This window comes from Copidosoma floridanum, unplaced genomic scaffold (assembly GCF_036245765.1).
Source record: "Copidosoma floridanum isolate Cflo_tuat_1 unplaced genomic scaffold, Cflo_Japanese_pri ptg000011l, whole genome shotgun sequence".
Classification (NCBI taxonomy): Eukaryota; Metazoa; Arthropoda; class Insecta; order Hymenoptera; family Encyrtidae; genus Copidosoma; species Copidosoma floridanum.
Window position 1 is genome coordinate 1,557,668 of NW_028321888.1, and position 17,143 is coordinate 1,574,810.

The 17,143-nt window shown below is 31.5% G+C and overlaps 1 protein-coding gene and 1 non-coding gene across 6 annotated transcripts in view; both read left to right on the forward strand.

The window, feature by feature from the left end:
- mRNA-cap (RNA guanylyltransferase and 5'-phosphatase mRNA capping enzyme) overlaps nucleotides 1-17,143 on the forward strand; it is a 121,431-nt gene that overhangs the window by 71,276 nt on the left and 33,012 nt on the right. The gene's annotated exons all lie outside the window — the stretch shown is intronic.
- Nucleotides 14,982-15,054, forward strand: TRNAA-GGC (transfer RNA alanine (anticodon GGC)). Its single transcript has one exon. It is a non-coding gene; the product is annotated as a tRNA-Ala (tRNA).

Here is a 17,143-nt window from a genome sequence, read left to right on the forward strand (position 1 = left end):
CTTTGATGCCACAGAAATTTTGAATACATAGAGAGAGAAAAAAAATCATAAATCACCAATATCTTTTAGAGATAAATCTCTACTTCCTAGCCTTTTGAACGTTAAATCAGATTCACCCTCCACCTCAAGCACAACATATATTGAGTCACAACAAGAAGCCAGGATTACTAAACTGCCTTTATTATTTCTTAGATTATCGTAAGCAGCCTCTGTATATAAAGTAAATTGTTTCAGTTTGTCTGTAATTAATGGGGTTAAATTTCTTAAACTTTTCTCTTGGTCCCTTTTATTATTCGTAATACCACCTAGCCTTCCTCAATATAAGGTGCAACTATTTCTGTTTGTTGTTTTGTTGGATTAAATTTTTTGAATAATCTCCTTGAAGCCCACATCTATCCGCAACCAAAATTACGTATAAGACAAAATTCTTCCGTTTCTTCACTGTGTTTAACAGGTTGAATTTCTGTTCAATACCTCTGACCCTTATTACAAAGTAAAACAAAAATTGTATTGTCTTATTGTACTTTAAATTCATGTGTATATATACATGTATATATATATATATATATATATATATATATATACACACATGTATATAAGAGGTAAATCTTATTTTTATAATTATTTATTAAAATTATCTTTTCTGTATAATTTGTCAGTAAATTTACACACCTACATTAAGGTTTTGCTCTAGTACGCTAATTTTTCCCCTTTAATTCTTAACAATTTTATTAACTGTATTATTTAATACGTATGTGAATACGACATGATAATCTTATACTCAGTAAAAAAAACAAGCTTACAACATAAATGTAGAATTCTCTATTCTAGTATTAAAGTGTATAGGTTCTTTTAGTAGAATATGTCATTCTTCCTTTCAACAAGTCCTAATGCAACCTACACTAAAAAATTTCTTAGATTTAGTAAAAACTTTTAATAAGAAAACTTCATATTGGATATTATTTTGATACATCTGGTTGAAAATTTTTGTAAGAATGTTTTATTATCAGAAAAAAAGATTTTTAAATGAAATTTAAAGAAAAGGTCTGATAAAAAATGGTTTGAAATATTTAACAAAACCTGTAATAAGCCTACGTAAAAGTGAGTTTTACATAAAGGTTAACACAGTATGTAATGTACGGTTTTATAAGATTATATTCCAACAACTATCTTTTCTATTTATAAATTGATTTCTTATTTAAATAAAGTACGTAATAATATAAAGTATAGTTATAAACCCTTACAATTGTAAATTACTTATTGATGTTTAATTTTGTCATGAACGAAAATTTTCCTACTAGTGGGGCTTTGCCTTACTGCGCGCTCTGTGCATCAATCTCCTAGGAAGAATTAATAAATCTTGTCATAAATTTGTTGGTCTTTCTATTTTTTAGTTTGTAATCTTTGTAAATAACGTGTTTATAGTTGCTAATAAGATGCTTAGGATATGAAATTATTTTTCATTAAACTAAGTTATTATCGTCTGAGGTATTATTTTATTAATTATTAATTGTTAAAGCAAGTACTTGTTATGTTATGACTTACGATTGTTTTCACATATTTTATTTTCAATCACTATGCCCAGTATAAATTTTTAACCTCCTGCCTAATGGTACCGCCTATCGCTTGCTTAGTGTGGAACACTCATCTCAAGTGCTAAAGCAGTTTTTAGTGTAAAAGTGGTACTGCGTGACTACTTAAAATCATCCCCTCCTAATAACCCGATTCTTAGCGATCGCTAGGTCTTCTCTCACTTGGCGAAACCTAGATACATAGCATTGGCTAGAGCAGTAGATATTCAATAATCATCACTATATATCGATACTACAAATTTTCTCTGTTATCTCTTTTTCTCATCCGCTCTCTTCCACTATTGTACACACCCTTTGGCTCTATTCTCCGAGGACCGAAGAAATCGAACGCCAATCACACTGGCTTTCGGTTCATCTTGCTTGCTGCGTATTGCCGCCCAGTCACCCATTAGTTCCAACGACAGCTTGGATTTTAACGTTAGCAACTATCATTCCATGCTTAGAGCCTTCGATACAGTATCCTCGCCGTTGTTTACCTTCAACAGTCGATTTGGTACCCCGAAGACGACTTAAGCCTTCCCTACTCCGTTCAAAGTCGCCTAGTCCAACCAGTGCCTTTTAGGTGATTCATCACAACTTCAAAATACTTTATGTATGAATGAAACTTACAGGAATCACACTAGAGTATTAATGAAATCATATTAGAAAATTTCAAATTAGTTGCCATGTTTTCAAAATGAATTACTTAAAAATTTATATTTAACGTGGTCATTTATAGGAGGCCATTTAATCTTGATAACATTTTATAAAATATCTTGCAAATTATACTTTACCTCTCACTATAAAACTAGGCATTAAAAAAAAAAATTATGAGCTTCCCAATGATATTAAGAAAATGTAGGATTTCCAAGCAATATTGTATAACATTGTATCGATTAGGTGATTTATAAAAAGATACAGGTTACTTGACCTATGGCAGCTTCATCACCCGGTGTTTTTAGATGTGATAGTTTGATATCACGTTAATATGTAGTACAGGTGGGATGAGCCACCTTAACAAAGTGGGCGCAGCAAAATAAATTGGGTGGCTAAAGATTATTGCTATACCTTCTCTCATAAAACGACAGTTTTTGAAGCAAAATGGATTTGGCATGCAGACCCATCAAGAGATAGTAGTGACCACTATAAACTCAAATATTTACATCATGAAATGTATTAGTCTTAATTTTAATGTATATCACTAATATATGAAGAAAAAAAATTCCAAGAAACGTAATCGCTAATCGCAAAAACGACTTAACCGATCTTGCTGACATTTTGCATACTGATTCTTGAAACTTCCCAGATGGTTTTCGCATGGTTTTGTGTTCTGAAAAATTATTAACGATGACAATAAATAAGCTCCAAGTTTCGACAAAAAACTCTTTAGTCGTACTTTAGTTCAATAGGATCTGCTAGGTGACGTTGAAGTATACTCAAAACTACTTTTAATCGAATCGTTCCGGGGGCCGTGAGTTCAATCCATGGTTGGATCACTTACATTTTTTTGTGGATTCTGGCTGGGATACAACCCATGACTCTGAATCAGGTTAAGAATTAGTTTTTAAGAAAAAAAAGGTTTAAGTTTGTTTATTGGTGCACTGTAAATATAGACTTATTAAAAATAGTGTGTGTTGAAAAGCTCACAAAAACCCAAGCAAATGAAAATATTCAAAACCATTTCTCAACGTACGATAAAAATGTGATCTACGAGTAACATGATAAAAATATGTAATGTCATTTATGATCTTGAAATAAGAATATATGACCTACGTATCACAAAAATGTATTGAGAAGTGTTAGAAGTTTTGAAGTGATATGTGTTTAAAATTAAAATTGTAATACAATAATCTCTGTGATTCTCTGACTATTTGCAGCAATATACGAAAAAAGCCGTAAGATAAATTAAAATTTTTTAAAACTTATACTTTCAATTCAAGTCAGTAAGTCTGTTCATTATATTTTCCAGCAGAATGTCGTTAATTACCATAGTCGTTAACTGGCAGTAAGTTAAGAGCAAATCTACAACAGTAAGCCAAGGAAAAAAACCAGGAGGAGTTTGGGTAGCAACATCTGCTGTAATTATTATCAATCTTTGATTGAAATCACCACTATCACCACTGGTCCTTACAGTGCCATCACAATCTTGGAAATCCACTAAATCACCATCAGTCTTATCAGTTCTTTTCGAAAAATATTTTTTCTTTAATTATTTCCAACAAATATTTTGAAACAATCTGCCAAGATTCCTTTACTAATATAATGTATGAAGCCATCCACTTTTAAACCAAGTGAGTCATTCATTGGCATACGTCACGAGCGGAGCTGTTCGTTGCAAGAGATTACCAATCCTCTTCGAGTTCTGCGCTTGGGGAACTTGATAGAGAATCTGTGTAGGAGATAAAAACCTTAGCCAACTGGACAGGCATGCCATACAACCCAATATCAACCTTGAATCACCAAAACGACTGAGCTTGACAATAAAAGAAAATTCTTTGAACACCAACATCTCCGTGGTAATACCAGGAGATATTGGGAAAGAGCACTACAACTAGCTCCAACGCTTCAGAGCGTTTTAGTTTTTCTCTCAATCAGTCTGGTACTACAACAGCAGGCCAGAAAAGACCATCCTGAGGTATTTAGACAGTCACGTTTGCTGGAAATTTTTGTTGAGAAAAAGGTTAGCTTACTGTTTCTTTTTAGGGCCATTTAATAGGTTAATTCACCTTACTAACAAGTTAATTACAACTTAACAAAGGTAAAAGAAACCCCTTTTAAGTTCTTAACAACGTCTAGAGTTGCAAAAGGGCTAATTAAAAGGAAAACTTCAAATGCTCAAAATATATACAATTTTAGACGTCAAAAAACTGACACAGAAAATTTAATGAGATTGGAATAGCAGCGTAATAATTGACGAATAAATATTCCATTAGGTGATGGATCACCTTTTTATTATAACTCTGACATTGATTACTCAAATCTTCCAACTATTCAAATAGGTGGAATAATATTTATTTGTATTCTCTGGTGGTAAAGATTTTTGATTGCAAATAAAATATTTTTAAGTATATGTATTTAATCAGTTTTTAATTTTTATAGCCCTTTTTTATACGTTATAACGTAAGAAAATGCAACGGCCCTTTTTAAGGGTCAAAAAACTATTTTATAGCGAGTGAAGTGTACGGTGCTTTTCAGCACCATTATATTTTCTTAAACTTTTTTATAGCTTATTGTTCGACAAAAACTGCGTGGATTTCAAACAAACGTTTTTCAATTCAAATGTTTTATTCCGAGAAGTGTCAATAATAGTTGCAAAATTTTTAAACATTCATATACTAAAAAATATTTTACATTATGGGTCAACACACTAAAGTCCTGCATTCAGTGAATCTTAGGTAAAGCCGAGACGGGGCTGCTAGTATTTTGTATGGTTACCTAGAAGTGCATAAATTGTTGTTTGATTTATTTCTTAGGATTGAAAAGGGTACACCGTCTCTTGGATCATTTTTTATTGATTTATTACGGCTTAAGCGAATTAATATTTAAAAACAACCAACAAACAGTGAATTAAATCACTTCTAATTAAATGTCTTAAAATGTATCAAATTAAAATCAATTAGTAATTTGAAGAGAAAACATACAAAATTATGTGGCCTGTTGGGATTAGATTTGAAGATATTAATTACCATAAAAAACTACCTTGAATAAAAGTACAACTTATGCAAGTGTAAGATAATTGTTAGCATGGATATTACATGTACAGCCTAATTACGTCAACTATGGTAAAAGTACCGATGCTGGGACGATTTTTGGTGAAATTGCGTTTAAAAATTCACATAAAATCATATTTAGGAGATAACATGAACACTTAAATTGTTATTTATATATTTTGTGTTCCGACTTATCACACAATTTTTTATAATGTCGTCTTAGCAAGAATTAATTATAATTAATAAAAAGTTACTCCGTAATGTTGTACCTAACACGAAACACCATTGAGAATGCATGTCCCAATAGTGGTAAGCGATGTCTCAATGGCGAAACGTACATGTTATTTCAATGGAATCTATGTGTTTCACCAACGGGACATCTGAAATTTGGGGTTATGTTTTAAATTGTATGTATAATGAGACAGCTATTTTTTAAACCTTTTTTTTTATTGCAATGCAATTGAAAATAGATGATAAGTTTTATTGATATAATAAGACACCACTTTTAACATCGGAAATTAATTTATGACAAAATTCTTAACAGTTTATTAGTTATTGACTGTTCCACTATTAGGACTGAATCAAAAAGTGCGTCCCAGCATCGGTACTTTTACCTTATTATTCAAAAGGAAATGATTTCTGCATGATTTGTCAACCAATTTCATTATTAGTAATCAATACTGAATTTTCTTTGTTGTATATTAACACCAAATTTTGGCCTCGCATAGAAGTAAGATCAATAGCTACTGTTCAAGTAAGAAATTCAAATAAAATTTAATATTCGAATATAAAAAAATGTTTAATGGTATTACAAAAAAAGTTTTAATAAAAATATTATAAAAGACTGGAAGTAACTTAATAACGACACTTGTAGTTTGATGGCTTTTAAATACAAATTAACATACATACATACATACATACATACATACATATATAAAAATACATACATACGTACATACATACATACATACATACATACATACAAACATTCACACACACGCATACATACACACCCACGCACACACACACATATATAATATACTTACAATCAAGAGATGATTCTACAACAAACATTATTTATCCACGAATTACTCAACAAATTTTTATTGTTTTAAAGTTATAAGATCAATAAAAAGTACTCAAGTTTTTGAAGTTAATTATTATAAATCTACAGTAATTGAGAAAAAACATAATTTATGAGAAAGTACGAAATTTGGCAAAGGTATATGTTAATTATCAATTCATATATCACAAAAATGCTTGTCTTTTAATTTAATAATATCCATATTAAATAAAGTATTACATTTCCACTGAATTAAACACATAGTTGATGTTGTACGTTTTTTATCAAACATTATAATTTAAGAACTTAATATTGAATGGTAGAAGACGTATCACATAACTTACCAGGCCTGCTCTAGAATTCGTTTGTACCACTACAACACAGTTTTTCTAGACAACTAGGACACACAAACCCAAACCATGTGATTCAATTCTTCTGCTAGTCTACGTTTTAGCTGCAACAATAATACCTTAAATTAGAAGTTGTCAATCTGAGTATAATACCAAGTTATCGATTAAGTAAAATCTAAAGCAATTTCAAACCTGGCAAGTCATGCGGTACGTCTTCTATGATTTAATATGAAATTTTTTAATTATAATGTTAGCTAAATAAACATTTGACATCATGTCGTTTGTTAAACATGTCGTTTTGCTCTCAGTTATTTCCATAATAACTTGAAATTCAACAATGTTTACTTCACCTTTAATAAAAAATTTTATAAACAGATTTTTGGCAGCTCAATGGGTTATCCTGTCTCTCCACTATTTGCTGATTTAGTTTTAGAAGATCTTGAGACGGAAGCCCTGCGCTTATTAAAAATAAATCATAATTGTGTTCCTTGTATATATAAAAGATATGTCTACGACACTCTCATATGTGCACACAAAGATCAGGCACAACTATTTTTACAGATTTTTAACAAACAAGACAATCACTTAAAATTCACTTGCGAAGTAGAGAAAACAACTCTATAAATTACAATTACACGTAAAAACTTAAAAATAACCACGAATTGGTATGTTAAGCCAACTTCATCCAATAGAATGATTAATTTTAATATTAACCATCCCCAATCGTTAAAACTCAATGTGGTATACGGTTTGGTTGATCGAGCCATACTTTTATCTGACAAGTCTCACCACAGGAAGAACATTCTCATAGCTAAAAGAATTTCACGCGATAATGACTATACTGTACTTTTTATACAAAAATATATCAAGAAAAGACCTCACCAAATAAAAAATACAAATAATGATAAATACAATCTACTAAATGACAATTTACATGCTAAAATAAAAACTTTTATTTCTTACAACCCATTATTTTTTAAATTTTGTTTAAAAACTTTGAAAAAATTAAACATACAATTTTACCCTATTATTCAAAACAAATTGGGCAGTGTTATCATTCTTGGGAAGGATAAAATTGATAAGCTCAGTCAAACCAACGTCGTGTATCATTTAGCTTGTGATTCTTGCTCCGCATTATACGTAGGTAAGACAAGAGAGCATTGAAAAAACGCCTGAATGAACACAAAAGTACAAAGAAAGATGAAATTGTCGCTTCACACATGAAAGAATTCAACCATGATTTTATTTTTTCTCAAACCAAAATCCGAGATTATAAACCAAATAGACAGAAAAGATAAACATCAGAAATGTTACACATACACTCTAAAAAACACACAATAAATAAAAAAGAGGACTCCTCATTTCTCAATAACACATATAAAGATTTCATAAGTAATCTCTTTTAACTCTTTATTGTAGATATGTACACACGTTATCTACATTCGCAAGAAGCATACATTTATTGTTTCCATTTATATATGGAAATACATACATGTTCGACACTAACTTTATTTATTTGAGGCGACCAGCAGTTTGTAACGATCGTCATAATAGTATAGACGTGAGTAATTATTTATTTCTGAAAAGTCGTTATTATAAAAATTTATAGTAGACTAATAACATATTTTTGTTTTTGTTTTTGTTAATACAGAGAGCCTGATGAGGTTGGCGTTAAGACCAACGAAACGTTGCTCAAACCAACACCTGACTTTTTGGAGTTTTTCATTTATACTCCTAAATTAGCTCTTACTGATCGTGTGCTTATGCGCTGATCCTCAAGTTAACATTTGACATCAATCATGTATTTAATTCAATGAAACGGTAATGCTTCATTTAATATGAATATTTTTATTATTATATTAGAAGAAACGCATTTCTGTAATATGTGGACTAATAATAAATAAACCTTAGCCGAACTCCGTATTTCCTGATGAATTGGTCTTTTAGGAATTAATATAAATTTTTAGTGAATAAATTAAGAAACTTAAATACTTTTTATTGATCTCATAACTTCGAAAGAATAAATATTGGTTAAGTAATATACATATATATGTGTATGTATATAAATTTGTATTTAAAAACAACAAAACTACTCGTGTTATTATTAAGCTACTTCCAGTTTTTTATGATATTTTTATCAAAATTTTTTTTCAATGACATTAAACATAATTTTATATTTGAATGTTTAATTTTGTTTGAATTTCTAACTTGAATAGTAGCTGTTGGTCTCACTTCCTTGCGATGCCAAAATTTGGTATTGATATATAACGAAGAAAATTAAGTATTGATTACTAATAATAAAATTGGTTGACAAATCATGCAGAAATTATTTCCTTTTGAATAATATTTGACGTAATTAGGCTGTACGTGTAATATCCATCCTAACAATTACGTCACACTTGTATACGTTGTACTTTTATGTAGTTTTTTATTGGAATTCGGGACTTTCCTGGATTCTAACAAATTTCATTCATTTTTTAAGTGTGAAATCAAGCATTAGTACCAAACAGGAAAAAGTAATTTTATTGCCAGAGATCTAATGATTTCTGCAAGTAAAAAATTATCATCTCAAATTAGACCAAGTTCTTAAAACAAAGAAAAAAAGCAAAGTTTCGTTGAAACTTAAAAGTTTTATAGTTTCCTTAATCTCAGTAGTTTCGAATTAGTTTCTTTTTTGGGTCACAACTCAGTCATCTTTTATCTTATACTGCGTTGTAGGATCACTTTTTTTTCCTAAATATATGTCCATAACACTTTTATCTTCTATTTTTGTACTGTTTATTATACATTTCTTAAAAAGTAACATAATTTATCATAAGAAACAGTGTAAGGTAAAAAGTAACGTAGTGGAAATGAAAAATTGGGAGTCTGATAAAATTGGATACTACTCAGATATTGATTTTGGAGACACAGCGCTTTAAAAGCTTTTAGAGGTGGTAATATAATTTTCATCCTTGGATCCCCAGCGATGAAATTGTTTCTTAATATTTGGTACAATTGCTTGATTTTACGTAGGGAAATTAAATTAAACTCCCTCATATCAGTCATTAAATGTTTAGGTATGAAATCAAGCTACAGTTCAAAAATAATATTTCATTGGTAAAGATCTCTAGCACACTTTGAATCGAAAAGTGAACCTTAGATGTGTCTTAGTGCTGGAACTAGAGTAAAAGATCACGATGATCATAATGTTCAGAGTACTATAACAGAACAGAAAAATAAATTTTGACACCTGCCAAAGCTCTCAGAGAAAACTGCAAAGTTATAGGTAATCTTGATTTTTTCTTATCTCAAGACTAGGTCTAATTTGAGACTGTTACGTCCGAACTATATGTAAAGGGTGGGACTTGAAGATTCGTTCTACAAAAAAATGAATTTTTTTTTTTTTCGTCAGGAACCAGCCGTCGGCCCAAAAACCTTAATTGCTTTTACTTACAGTATACTTTTCTTTTAAATCGTAGACTCGGCGTTGTGATGTTAGTGTTCATTAACGATATGTATGGAGTGGTGTACGCCGAGCTGACGTTGACCTACTGTTTGAGTTTATGTCTTATAGCATACAGTAGTAGCGTACCTTATTCGTTTTTTATCTCACGTCCTTTTAAAAGTCTTTGTCGAATGTTTCTATTTAAATTTTCCTTGATATTTACTTTATTCGTCAAAGAATGGGTTATCTTTCTAGAATTTTGAATCGTGAATTATTTCGTATTATTTAATAATTAAAACATTTTGGATTAAGAAAGTAAATTTAAATCAACAACCAAGTTGTCTTATCTGATGACTTAAAAAATTTATAAAAGCCGGAAATAGTTGATTTTACAAATAATATAAATTATGAAGTTCAGATTTGCATGTACAATGTTTACATGATTTATAGTTTTTCTTAACTTAACCAGCTGCTATGATCGTTGGTTAACCGTAGCTTGCACGCACGCAACCGCAAGATTTTACTAGGTTGACCGCAACGATTATCCTAATCATACACGAGAGTACTCATGGTGATGACAATAATTAGGCTGCTGCTTTTAACGTTGGAACCCAAGTTGACGGTCCTTCCTTTCTTATTCCTCCTTGATTCACTTTTTAAGTGAGTCTACAGCGGTCTGGTTTGCTCGAGCTTTTTTTACACAGCTTAGTCACCGAGCTTAGTCTTAAATTTGCTTAAAATGCACGCTTCTAACCCGTAGCTTAATCACCGAACTAAGTCTCACATACGCTTAAAAGACGCAACAGAACTCACTCTCCAACCTTTATATCTACTTTGGAGCACTTGATGAAAGAGAAAAGGCTAAAATTGTTATGTGGAAGGAGGTTTTATACTCTTGCGTTTAAGGAGGACGTGTCAAGTTGGAGATCTGAACGACCAATGAGAGCTTAACCTAATTACTCTCGATTGACACGAGCACAGTCATGGTGCAATAATTACGCAGCAAATGATGGTTAAAAATGCTGATCTCTCAGATTTTACATTAAGTACAAGTTGCTGTCAAAATTGTGTATGATATTTCTTGTGAACATACGCATGAAAGAATATTGAAATTGTTGATTACTCACATTCTTGGATGTACCACTGCGAATTGATGTAAGGTATGCGTTGTATAAGATTGTTAGAGGTTGCACGCTTAGTTCGAGTTTTGCGATGGTAGCTTTTTACAAAAGAAGTAGGTTATATATCGCGCGATTGGAGAAGCAGGTGCACCGTTCGATGTTTCGAGATCGCTGAGCTTTTGCTTTTTTTAATTCAAAAACGAAACTCTGTGTTTCGAAGTAATAAATATTAAGTATATGACATTGCATGTCACATGCCCCCTTAGATGCCCTCTTGGCAATTATAAGAGAGAAAACGAACCCGTGTCAAGTACTTAAAATACAAAAAAATTAATAATTTAAAATATTATGTTAATAATATAAGTAAACCCTTATAATAATATAAGTTTACATTTCTTGAGGTTTTGCTTTTGCAAATCTTTTGTGTTGAATTTGTTGTAGGTGATGTTGTGCTATAATAATTTAAAGAATAGTTCGTAAGTTGGAAATGGCAGCTTAATGGTAACGATTTTTGCTTAGCTGTGTAGGGATGATGCTTGCACTTCACTGTATCGTGATTTATGAGTAAGGTGATTTGAAGTTGCTGGTTGGCTGTTTTTTGTTTTTGCTTTTTGCTTTCTTTCTTTTTTTTCTCAAGGAATTACATAATGGTGCACCTACACTGTAACTGGAGTATGTGATAAGGTTAAATGCATGTATATCTGTTATTTGAAGCGAATTGCAACGGATTAGTCTCTGGACATATTGATTGGAGTAATTAGAGAGTTGTCGTTTACTTTTCTTCCCGATTGCAGTTTTTTATACAGTAGGCGTGGATGTTATGCATTTCACGAAGTATCGTCATGGCGTTGATGTTTTATGCAACATTTCTGCGGGATCTGTAACGCTTTATCGAAATAAAGTGAGTGGAGGTACTGTAGTGTTGCTGTCATGCTTTTATTATATCGTTGGTTATATTGCGTAAAATAGTGTTGTAACACTATGAGGCTTATTGTCATTGGTGTTTTACATGTAGAAATAATTTTTGCGGACTAATAGCTTTGTTTTCACTGTAGTTTTCCGTCACAATTTTTCACTGCACTAGTGTTGAATTAAACATTGTTGAAAGTCAGTGATTAGTAATACATCTTTAAAACGTGAAATCTTCCGTTGATGGTTTTACACGTACGTACAACTTGTTTTATATTTATATGTTTTATAAAATACAATTACAGAATACGACTTTAGCGATTAGTGTAAAAAAAATTTTTACTAAATTTTAATAGTTTATTCTTTAACTTATGACGACATATATTTCTAACAAAGTTAGTTATTGTGAGCAAGAAACTTTATTTATGGTGGTTTTCTTCTTTTTTTGTGTGTGTTTTAGATCGGGTTGATGATATACACCCGAGAGGAAAAGATGATGGAATCTATAAGGAACGAAGTGTTTGTTAAAGAAGGGACTGAGATAATCTATGAGAAATTATAGCCCGTATATCTTCGACGAAATGGCTCAGTATGATTGAGCATAAGTAACTAAGAAGGAATGATAGTCAAATGATCATGTTAATTGCAGTTATAATAAAATTTTTTTTTTTTTTTAGACTGTGGAATGTTTTTATATGCCAAGATTTTATCGAGGCAATTTAAGACGAGGTCGAGACATGATAATGGAGGGGTACGAATACACCATTGTCCCGAGTGGTCGAGTGAAGATGTCGAAGGTAAGGAATGACATTTTTGGGTTACGACGTCTTTTCCAAGAGTAAGAACAAGTAACTAAAACTGCTATTTTTGAGTTGGAGAGCGTTTCAGAAATAGGAGTAAAATATATTTAATAGTTATGTAGTAAGTTATAATTATATATTGTGTGATTAAATAATTAAATTAATTTTTTTTTTCTTTTTTTTATTATCAATTTTTTTTTTTTCAAGTTTATACCTACATACTAAAAAAACAACTGAAATACTGAAGTACAATACTCTAAAGCGTCGTCAGCCGCGTGCACACATAGACAACTATATGCTTCCGTACAATTTATGTGCCGGCGTACATCGTTGCTCTACTAAGCCAAGTGGCTATATACACTTACAGTGGCTGCTTTTGACTGCTAGGTAAATTTATAAATGTGTAGAACGTGAAAATTTTGCTTCTGTTACGAGTTTCAAAACCCCTCACTCTAATTTTTTTTTTTTTTTTTATGAGAAGGCTAGAAAGGAAGAAGGAAAAAAAAGAGAAAGAAGGAAAGAAAAGAGAAAGAGAAAAAAAAAGTTAAGGGATATGAAAAAGAAAATAATAACAATACACGTGTATGACGATGCTAATGTATGCCTTGTGTGAATGATTTGATATGTTTCTTAGAGGGTAATTGTCTAGTCCCTGCAATATGAGCGTAAATAGTATCTGTGTCCTTAGGGAAGCGCGTTCTTTGAGTAGGTATAGGTTGCATTGATGGTCTTGCTGAAGTTGCAAAAATTTGAGGCTCTTCGTCTAGTTGTCTTATGTTTAGGGATATTGGACGATCTATCACGTGGGTTTTTTTGTTTTTGATTTGATGTGATCAATTTAAACCCATTTGGTAAAATATAAGTATGGTGATTACGATAGTTAAGTTTTCTCCAAATGCTGTAGCGAGATAAATTTTTTCTAGGGATTTTTTTTTCATGGTTCGCAATTTCTCTCAGTTTTCCTTCGATATGTTGTAGTGATAGGAAGTCATTTGATTCAGCCCATTTCGTAATTATATTTGCTTTTTTTCCTCTAAATCAAGCGTGTTGTTCGTAATGTGAGGAAGTACATCTTGAGATTATATAGGTGTAATTTGGTTTTATTAAGTTAAGGCCATATAGAGTTACATCACGAGAATGTGATGTGCACTACCTGCTTAATGATAGAATTCTGGGGCCCTTGAGTGTCAATTCATGGCGATGATCATAATCACAAATTAGACGAAGTGTGAAAGGATCTCTAGTAGAATATAGCCATTCCTGAGTGTATTTTAACTTGGTTCAATATGATTATTCCGAATTATATAACATAATTTCACATTTCCTTAGGGCTTCTTCTGTGGGTTTTGTAAAGAGGAGAAATTCACTAGTTGCATCGTCGATTTCTTCCATTATTATATAGGTAGGTTCACATAGTAGTAATTGACCATAGTGTATACATTCATTTATGTAGTCTTTATCAGCTAGAAAATAATTTCCTTTGTGGTGGTTTATAATTAAATAGTCTGTTATGGGCTTGATACTAACGTAACCTTGTAAGTTTTATGTCAAATTATTATACATCGACCTCTTCCATCCAAATTGCGCTATGTATATTTTTTATAGAAACGTCGCGCTTATTTTTAGAGTGAAAATCGCTGGAGTGCGAAAAACTTTGTCAATTAAAAATTACAAAGCAGTGAAAAAAGTTATCCGCTTCGGACAGGAGTCAAACCTGGGCCTCCTTCTTGCCGGGAAGGTGCGTTAACCAACTTCGACACCGAAGCCTCGGCGGACACCCTTCTCCACTGCTCTGCTTAGGCGTGTCTTTAGGTCGAACGCCGATATTATAGATATTGATGTTATTAATCGATGGGTCAGTATTATGTCAAATTATTATACATTGACCTCTTCCATCTAAATTGCGCTATGTACATTTTTTATAAAAACGTCGCGCTTATTTTTAGAATGAAAATTGCTGGAGTGCGGAAAACTTTGTCAATTAAAAATTACAAAGCAGTGAAAAAAATTATCCACTTTGGCCAGGATCCGCTTCGGTGGCGAAGTTGGTTAACGCACCTTCCAGGCAAGAAGGAGACCCAGGTTCGACTCCTGGCCGAAGCGGATCACTTTTTTCACTGCTTTATAATTTTTAATTGACAAAGTTTTTCGCACTCCAGCGATTTTTACTCTTAAAATAAGCGCGACGTTTCTATAAAAAATATACATAGCGCAATTTAGATGGAAGAGGTCAATGTATAATAATTTGACATAATACTTACCCATCGATTAATAACATTAATATCTTGTAAGTTTTGGTGTATATTTTGTGGCATGGATAGTGGATGCATTCTGTAAGTACTATATTTGTCGTTTCCGATTAAAGAAAATGTAATTGTTACTGCTAATCGTCTGTCATTCATTACAGCTGTTGTACGGGAAAAGCTATGTAATTTAGCAACGGTGATTTGTGCTTCATCTATTTGTAAAGAATGTTTGTTTCCAGATGAGTAAATTTCTTTTACTATTTGAGTCAATTATTCGGATGAGAGTACAAAGGGGTGGAAATGACTGAAATGTAGCAAGAGTGTTGCTGCCCTGTTGGCTGCGTCTGTTTAACGAAGTCAACTACTTTTTTAATTTTAAATTTACGAGGGGTCGTGGCACAAAAACTACTGAATTTACAAATAATAGCCCAAAACCTACCCAAGAGAAACAACTTGAATAAATTTATTTGAACGGAGGATGGAAATAAACTGTAAAATAAATAAAAAATGCACTAATTATGAGCCACGAACGAAGATGTATTTCGTGGCTCAAAGGAAAAACTCCGAAGAGAAAAATCCAAGAGAAGAAAAAATAACGAAAGATACAAACGAGTTAGGTTGAACAACAATTTTGAGATCAAATTTCCTGGAATGAAAAGTGTGTACGTGTATATGTATGTAGAAAACGTTAATTAATATTTTATAGGATTGCAGTATGTAATACAAGAATTCCTGGAAATGTATAACCCATATGCTAATTAATCTTAAAATTGTATAAATTTTTTTCCGTTCTGTTAAATACGTGGAATTTATGGTTAGCTCCCTTATTCGTTGTGTAAGTTTTGACTCATTGATTTTTGTTCGTTCCATTTCTTTGTGAAGCGTTTCCAAGTTTAATCGTACGATATGAGTTTGGTTTGTGACATAAACAGAAATATTTTTTTGTTTTTAAATAGATATTGTTTAATTCAGAAGCTATTTCTTCTCTATCGTTTGCGTCCAATGTTCCAAAAATTTTCTTAGACATCCATCCCATGAGTTCAAAAGGGGTGCCTCTTTTCTTTATACAATGAGATTTGATTATTTATGAGTCAAAGACTTAAATGGTTGGTAAGAAAAATTGTTGTATCTTGAATTATAATAAGTTGATGTTTTTAAGTAATTGTTTTAAGTGTGATAGAGGTATTAATTTTGTGCGTTGGCTTGTATTTAACTGTTCACGGCAGTAATTGAATAAATCATACATTTGAAAACCTAGTTCTTCGTTATGCTTTGTGAGATTTTTACAGTCTAAAAGTACGGTTATTTTCTATTGTATATGAATAAGATGAACTTCATTGTGGTATTCATAATAAATTTCTGGATTGTTGGATATTTCTTGATTTTTATAGAAGCTTTTTGAAGGAGGGTGGTCCATTGAGTATGCTAAGGGTTCCTTTATTATGATGAATCCTATTTGATGATTAGTCTAAGGATCATCTTGTTACCTTGTTGAGATTCCTGAAACACGAGGGAGATCTTATTCGTAAGAACGTTTTAGTTCATCCAAATTTTTAATAATTATTTTTCCATTTCCTGATCTAAGTGTTATGTTATTCTTATTTTAGTTGTATTAATGATTTTGAAAATTCCGTTGTAGTATTTGTCTAATTTTCCCTTCCAAGGTTCCTTTATTACGTAAACTTTCATACCAACTTCTAAATTCTGAGGTCTAGCATGTTTATCATAATTTTGTTTACTTTTATGCCCACATGTGATGAGCTCATCATGAGCTTTTTATGTACATCTTTTAAACAACGAATCAAATCAATAAGATAATTATCATAAAACTGTATTTTATTTTCGGTTGGATATGGATTTAGTGGGCGTGCTTTTCTGCCGTAACTAGTTTATTTTGTGTAAATCCGGTAGCTGTATGCAGTGATGTATTGTATTCATGTATAGCA